Source organism: Equus quagga, chromosome 7 (genome assembly GCF_021613505.1).
Source record: "Equus quagga isolate Etosha38 chromosome 7, UCLA_HA_Equagga_1.0, whole genome shotgun sequence".
Taxonomy (NCBI): Eukaryota; Metazoa; Chordata; class Mammalia; order Perissodactyla; family Equidae; genus Equus; species Equus quagga.
In genome coordinates, this window is record NC_060273.1 from 84,506,570 (window position 1) to 84,511,668 (window position 5,099).

A 5,099-nucleotide genomic window follows, 5' to 3' on the forward strand; every position below is an offset into this window, starting at 1 on the left:
AACTGATGTCAAAGAGTGTACTGCCTATATTCTCTTCCAAAAGACTTATTGTCTCAGGCCTAATCTTTAGGTCTTTGATCCATTTTGAGTTTATTTTGGTGTGTGGTGAAAAAGAATGGTCGATTTTCAGTCTTTTGCATGTGGCTGTCCAGTTTTCCCAGCACCATTTGTTGAAGAGACTTTCTTTTCTCCATTGTAGGCCCTCTGCTCCTTTGTCGAAGATTAGCTGTCCATAGATGTGTGGTTTTATCTCTGGGCTTTCAATTCTGTTCCATTGATCTGTGGACCTGTTTTTGTACCAGTACCATGCTGTTTTGATCACTGTAGCTTTGTAGTATGTTTTGAAATCGGGGATTGTGATTCCGCCGGCTTTGTTTTTCTTGCTCAAGATTGCTTTAGCAATTTGTGGTCTTTTGTTCCCCCATATGAATTTTAGGATTGTTTGTTCAATTTCTGTGAAGAATGTTCTTGGGATTCTGATTGGGATAGCATTGAATCTGTATATTGCTTTAGGTAGTATGGACATTTTAACTATGTTTATTCTTCCAATCCATGTGCAAGGAATGTCTTTCCATCTCTTTATGTCATCGTCAATTTCTTTCAAGAAAGTCTTGTAGTTTTCATTGTATAGATCCTTCACTTCCTTGGTTAAGTTTATCCCAAGGTATTTTATTCTTTTCGTTGCGATTGTGAATGGGATAGAGTTCTTGAGTTCTTTTTCTGTTAGTTTATTGTTAGTGTATAGAAATGCTACTGATTTATGCACGTTAATTTTATACCCTGCTACTTTGCTGTAGTTGTTGATTATTTCTAATAGTTTTTCTGTGGATTCTTTGGGGTTTTCTATGTATAAGATCATGTCGTCTGCAAACAACGCGAGTTTTACTTCTTCGTTACCTATTTGGATTCCTTTTATTTTTTTTTCCTGCCGAATTGCTCTGGCCAGCACCTCCAGTACTATGTTGAATAGGAGTGGTGAAAGTGGGCACCCTTGTCTTGTTCCTGTCCTCAGAGGGATGGCTTTCAGCTTTTGTCCATTGAGTATGATGTTGGCTGTGGGTCTATCATATATGGCCTTTATTATGTTGAGGTACTTTCCTTCTATACCCATTTTACTGAGGGTTTTTATCATAAATGGGTGTTGGATCTTGTCGAATGCTTTCTCTGCGTCTATTGAGATGATCATGTGGTTTTTGTTTTTCATTTTGTTGATGTAGTGTATCACGTTGATTGACTTGCGGATGTTGAACCATCCCTGTGTCCCTGGTATAAATCCCACTTGATCATGGTGTATAATCTTTTTGATGTATTGCTGTATTCGGTTTGCCAAAATTTTGTTGAGGATTTTTGCATCTATGTTCATCAGTGATATCGGCCTGTAGTTCTCCTTCTTTGTGTTGTCCTTGTCAGGTTTGGGGATCAGAGTGATGTTGGCTTCATAGAATGTGTTAGGGAGTTCTCCATCTTTCTCAATTTTCTGGAACAGTTTGAGGAGAATAGGTATTAAGTCTTCTTTGAATGTTTGGTAGAATTCTCCAGAGAAGCCGTCTGGTCCTGGACTCTTGTTTTTGGGGAGGTTTTTGATTACCGTTTCTATTTCCTTACTTGTGATTGGTCTATTCAGATTCTCCATTTCTTCCTGATTCAGTTTGGGGAGATTGTAGGAGTCTAGGAATTTGTCCATTTCTTCCAAGTTGTTCAATTTGTTGGCATATAGTTTTTCATAGTATTCTCTTATGATCTCTTGTATTTCATTGGTATCTGTTGTGATTTCTCCTCTGTCATTCCTGATTTTATTAATTTGCGCTTTCTCTCTTCTTTTCTTGGTGAGTCTGGCTAGGGGTTTGTCAATTTTGTTAATTCTTTCGAAGAACCAACTCTTTGTTTCATTGATCCTTTCTATTGTCTTTTTTGTTTCAATATCGTTTATTTCTGCTCTTATTTTTATTATTTCCCTCCTTCTACTGACTCTGGGCTTTGTTTGTTCTTCTTTTTCTAGTTCTGTTAGGTGTCGTTTGAGGTTGCTTACGTGAGCTTTTTCTTGTTTAGTGAGGTGAGCCTGTATTGCGATGAATTTCCCTCTTAGGACTGCTTTTGCTGCATCCCAAATGATTTGGTATGTCGTGTTCTCATTTTCATTTGTCTCCAGATAATATTTGATTTCTTCTTTAATTTCTTCAATGATCCATTGTTTGTTGAGAAGCGTGTTGTTTAGTCTCCACATTTTTGCACCTTTCTCTGCTTTTTTCTTGTAGTTGATTTCTAGTTTAATAGTGTTATGATCAGAAAAGATGCTTGATATTATTTCAACTCTCTTGTATTTATTGATGTTTGCTTTGGTTCCCAAAATATGGTCAATCCTTGAGAAGGTTCCATGTGCACTTGAGAAGAATGTGTAACCTGCTGTTTTTGGATGAAGTGTTCTATATATATCTATTAAGTCCATCTGGTCTAATTTTTCATTTAATTCTATTATTTCCTTGTTGATTTTCTGTCTGGATGTTCTGTCCATTGGTGTTAATGGTGTGTTGAGGTCCCCTACTATTATTGTATTGTTGTTGATGTCTTCTTTTAGTTCTATTAAGAGTTGCTTTACAAATTTTGGTGCTCCTATGTTGGGTGCGTATATATTTATAAGTGTTATGTCTTCTTGGTGGAGAGTCCCTTTTATCATTATATACTGTCCCTCTTTATCTTTCTTTATCTGTTTTGCTTTGAAATCTACCTTGTCTGATATTAGTATAGCGACACCTGCTTTCTTTTGTTCATTATTAGCTTGGAGTATTGTTCTCCATCCCTTCACTCTGAGTCTGTGTTTGTCTTTGGGGCTGAGGTGTGTTTCCTGGAGGCAGCATATTGTTGGATCTTGTTCTTTGATCCATCCTGCCACTCTGTGTCTTTTGATTGGGGAGTTCAATCCATTTACATTTAGAGTGATTATTGAGACGTGGGGGCCTACCACTCCCATTTTGTGTCTTGTTTTCCGGTTTTTTTCAGTTTCCTTTGTTTCTCGTCCCATGGTTTAATCTGTTCTGATGTAGAGCTGCTACTCTCTGTTGTTGTCCTTCTACTTATCTCCTCTGCTCTTGGTTTTGTAGCCCCTTTCCTTTTTTGGATTTTTCAGGAATGAGGGTTTTCCTGAGGATTTCCTGAAGAGGAGGTTTTGTGGCAATGAACTCCCTTAATTTTTGTTTATCTGGGAAAGTTTTTATTTCTCCATTGTATTTGAAGGATATTTTCGCTGGGTAGAGAATTCTCGGCTGTAGATTTTTGTCCTTCAGATTTTTGAATATATCATTCCACTCTCTTCTAGCCTGTAAAGTTTCTGCTGAGAAATCTGCTGATAGCCTGATGGGGGTTCCTTTGTAGGTTAGTTTCTTTTGCCTGGCTGTCCTTAATATTTTCTCCTTGTCCTTGACTTTTGCTAGCTTCACTACTATATGCCGTGGAGTTGGTCTTCTTGCATTGATAAAGTTTGGAGATCTATTGGCTTCTGTCACCTGAAGATCCATCTCCCTCACCAGATTTGGGAAGTTCTCGGCCATTATTTCTTTGAATAGGTTTTCTGCCCCTTTCTCCTTCTCTTCTCCCTCTGGTATACCTATAATCCTTACGTTGCATCTCCTAATTGTGTCTGATAATTCTCGGAGAGTTTCTTCATTTCTTTTAAGTCTTGCTTCTCTCTCCTCCTCTGCCTGCAACAATTCTATATTGCCATCTTCCAAATTGCTAATTCTTTCCTCCAAATTATCGGCCCTACTGTTCAGAGCATCTAGATTTTTCTTAATCTCCTCTATTGTGTTCTTCATTTCCAATATTTCTGTTTGGTTCTTCTTTATCGTATCAAACTCTTTTGTGACATAGCTCCTGAACTCGTTGAGTTGTCGGTCAGAATTCTCTCTTAACTCATTGAGAATCTTAATGATGGCTGTTTTGAAGTCATCGTCATTTAGGTTATACATCTCATTTTCTTTGGGATTTGTATATTTGTTGCTTTCTTTCTGTTCTGGAGATTTAATGTATTTTTTCATATTGCTTGATGTTGTTGATTTGTGCCTCCGCATGGAAATAGAGTTTAGTTGCTCCTTTCACTTGTTTCAGCTGCTGCGGTGGGAGGAGCAGCTGTTTATATTTCACCAACCAGGAATCCTGTCCGTAGTTGCTAACTGGGCCTGGGCCCCTCTTCGTAGCCACAGTGGCCCTTTGGATTCCCTCCTCTGCCGTGGGGGCCGTCACAGGGGGGCTTCAGGCTGCAGGTGCCTACTGTTGCAGCCCACCTAGATGTGCTCTCTCCTTGGGGTCTGCAACGGTGTTATGGGCTTTTCCAGCAGCCAGGGGTGGGATCACTTATATTTGTCGCTCCGTTGCTGTCGGCACCCACCAAATCTCACTTGTCCTCTATAGGTCGCAGGAGAGCTATTGGCATCTTCTACAGTCTGTGGTTAGTACACCTAGCTATGCTGCTTTTGCCCTGGGGTCTTCCAGCCTTGTGGCTGGCGGCTGGGTGCCTTCTACTGGTGCTGTGCAGAGGCTTTCCCTAAGGCTGCTGTGAGCCTGTAGGGTTTCCCCCTAGGCTACTAAGCTGGGTCTCTGGAACTCTCTCCAGCCCCAGTCCTCTCTGAGATCTCCAGCAATCCCTAGCCTCACGGGGTGGGCAACGGCAGCTGGGGGTCGCCCCGCCCTCAGGGATTCTCTCCAGGCCTCTCCCGGAGCCGTGAATGCTCAGCGTGGCCCCTCTGCTAACGGCAGACAGAGAGTTTTGTCTGCTGCCCGGGCGGAGCCCCGGCGCTTCCCCTCCGGGTCGCAGGACCGGCCTTTTGAAATTTCCCCCCGCCCCGGTCCTCTCCGAGATCTCCGGCAATCCCTAGCCCCATGGGGTGGGCAACGGCAGCTGGGGGTCGCCCCGCCCTCAGGGCTTCTCTCCCGGCCTCTGCCGGAGCCGTGAATGCTGGGCGTGGCCCCTCTGCCAATGGCAGACAGAGAGTTTTGTCTGCTGCCCGGGCGGAGCTCCGGCGTTTCCCCTCCGGGTCGCAGGACCGGCCTTTTGAAAATTCCCCCAGCCCCAGTCCTCTCTGAGATCTCCGGCAATCCCTAGCCCC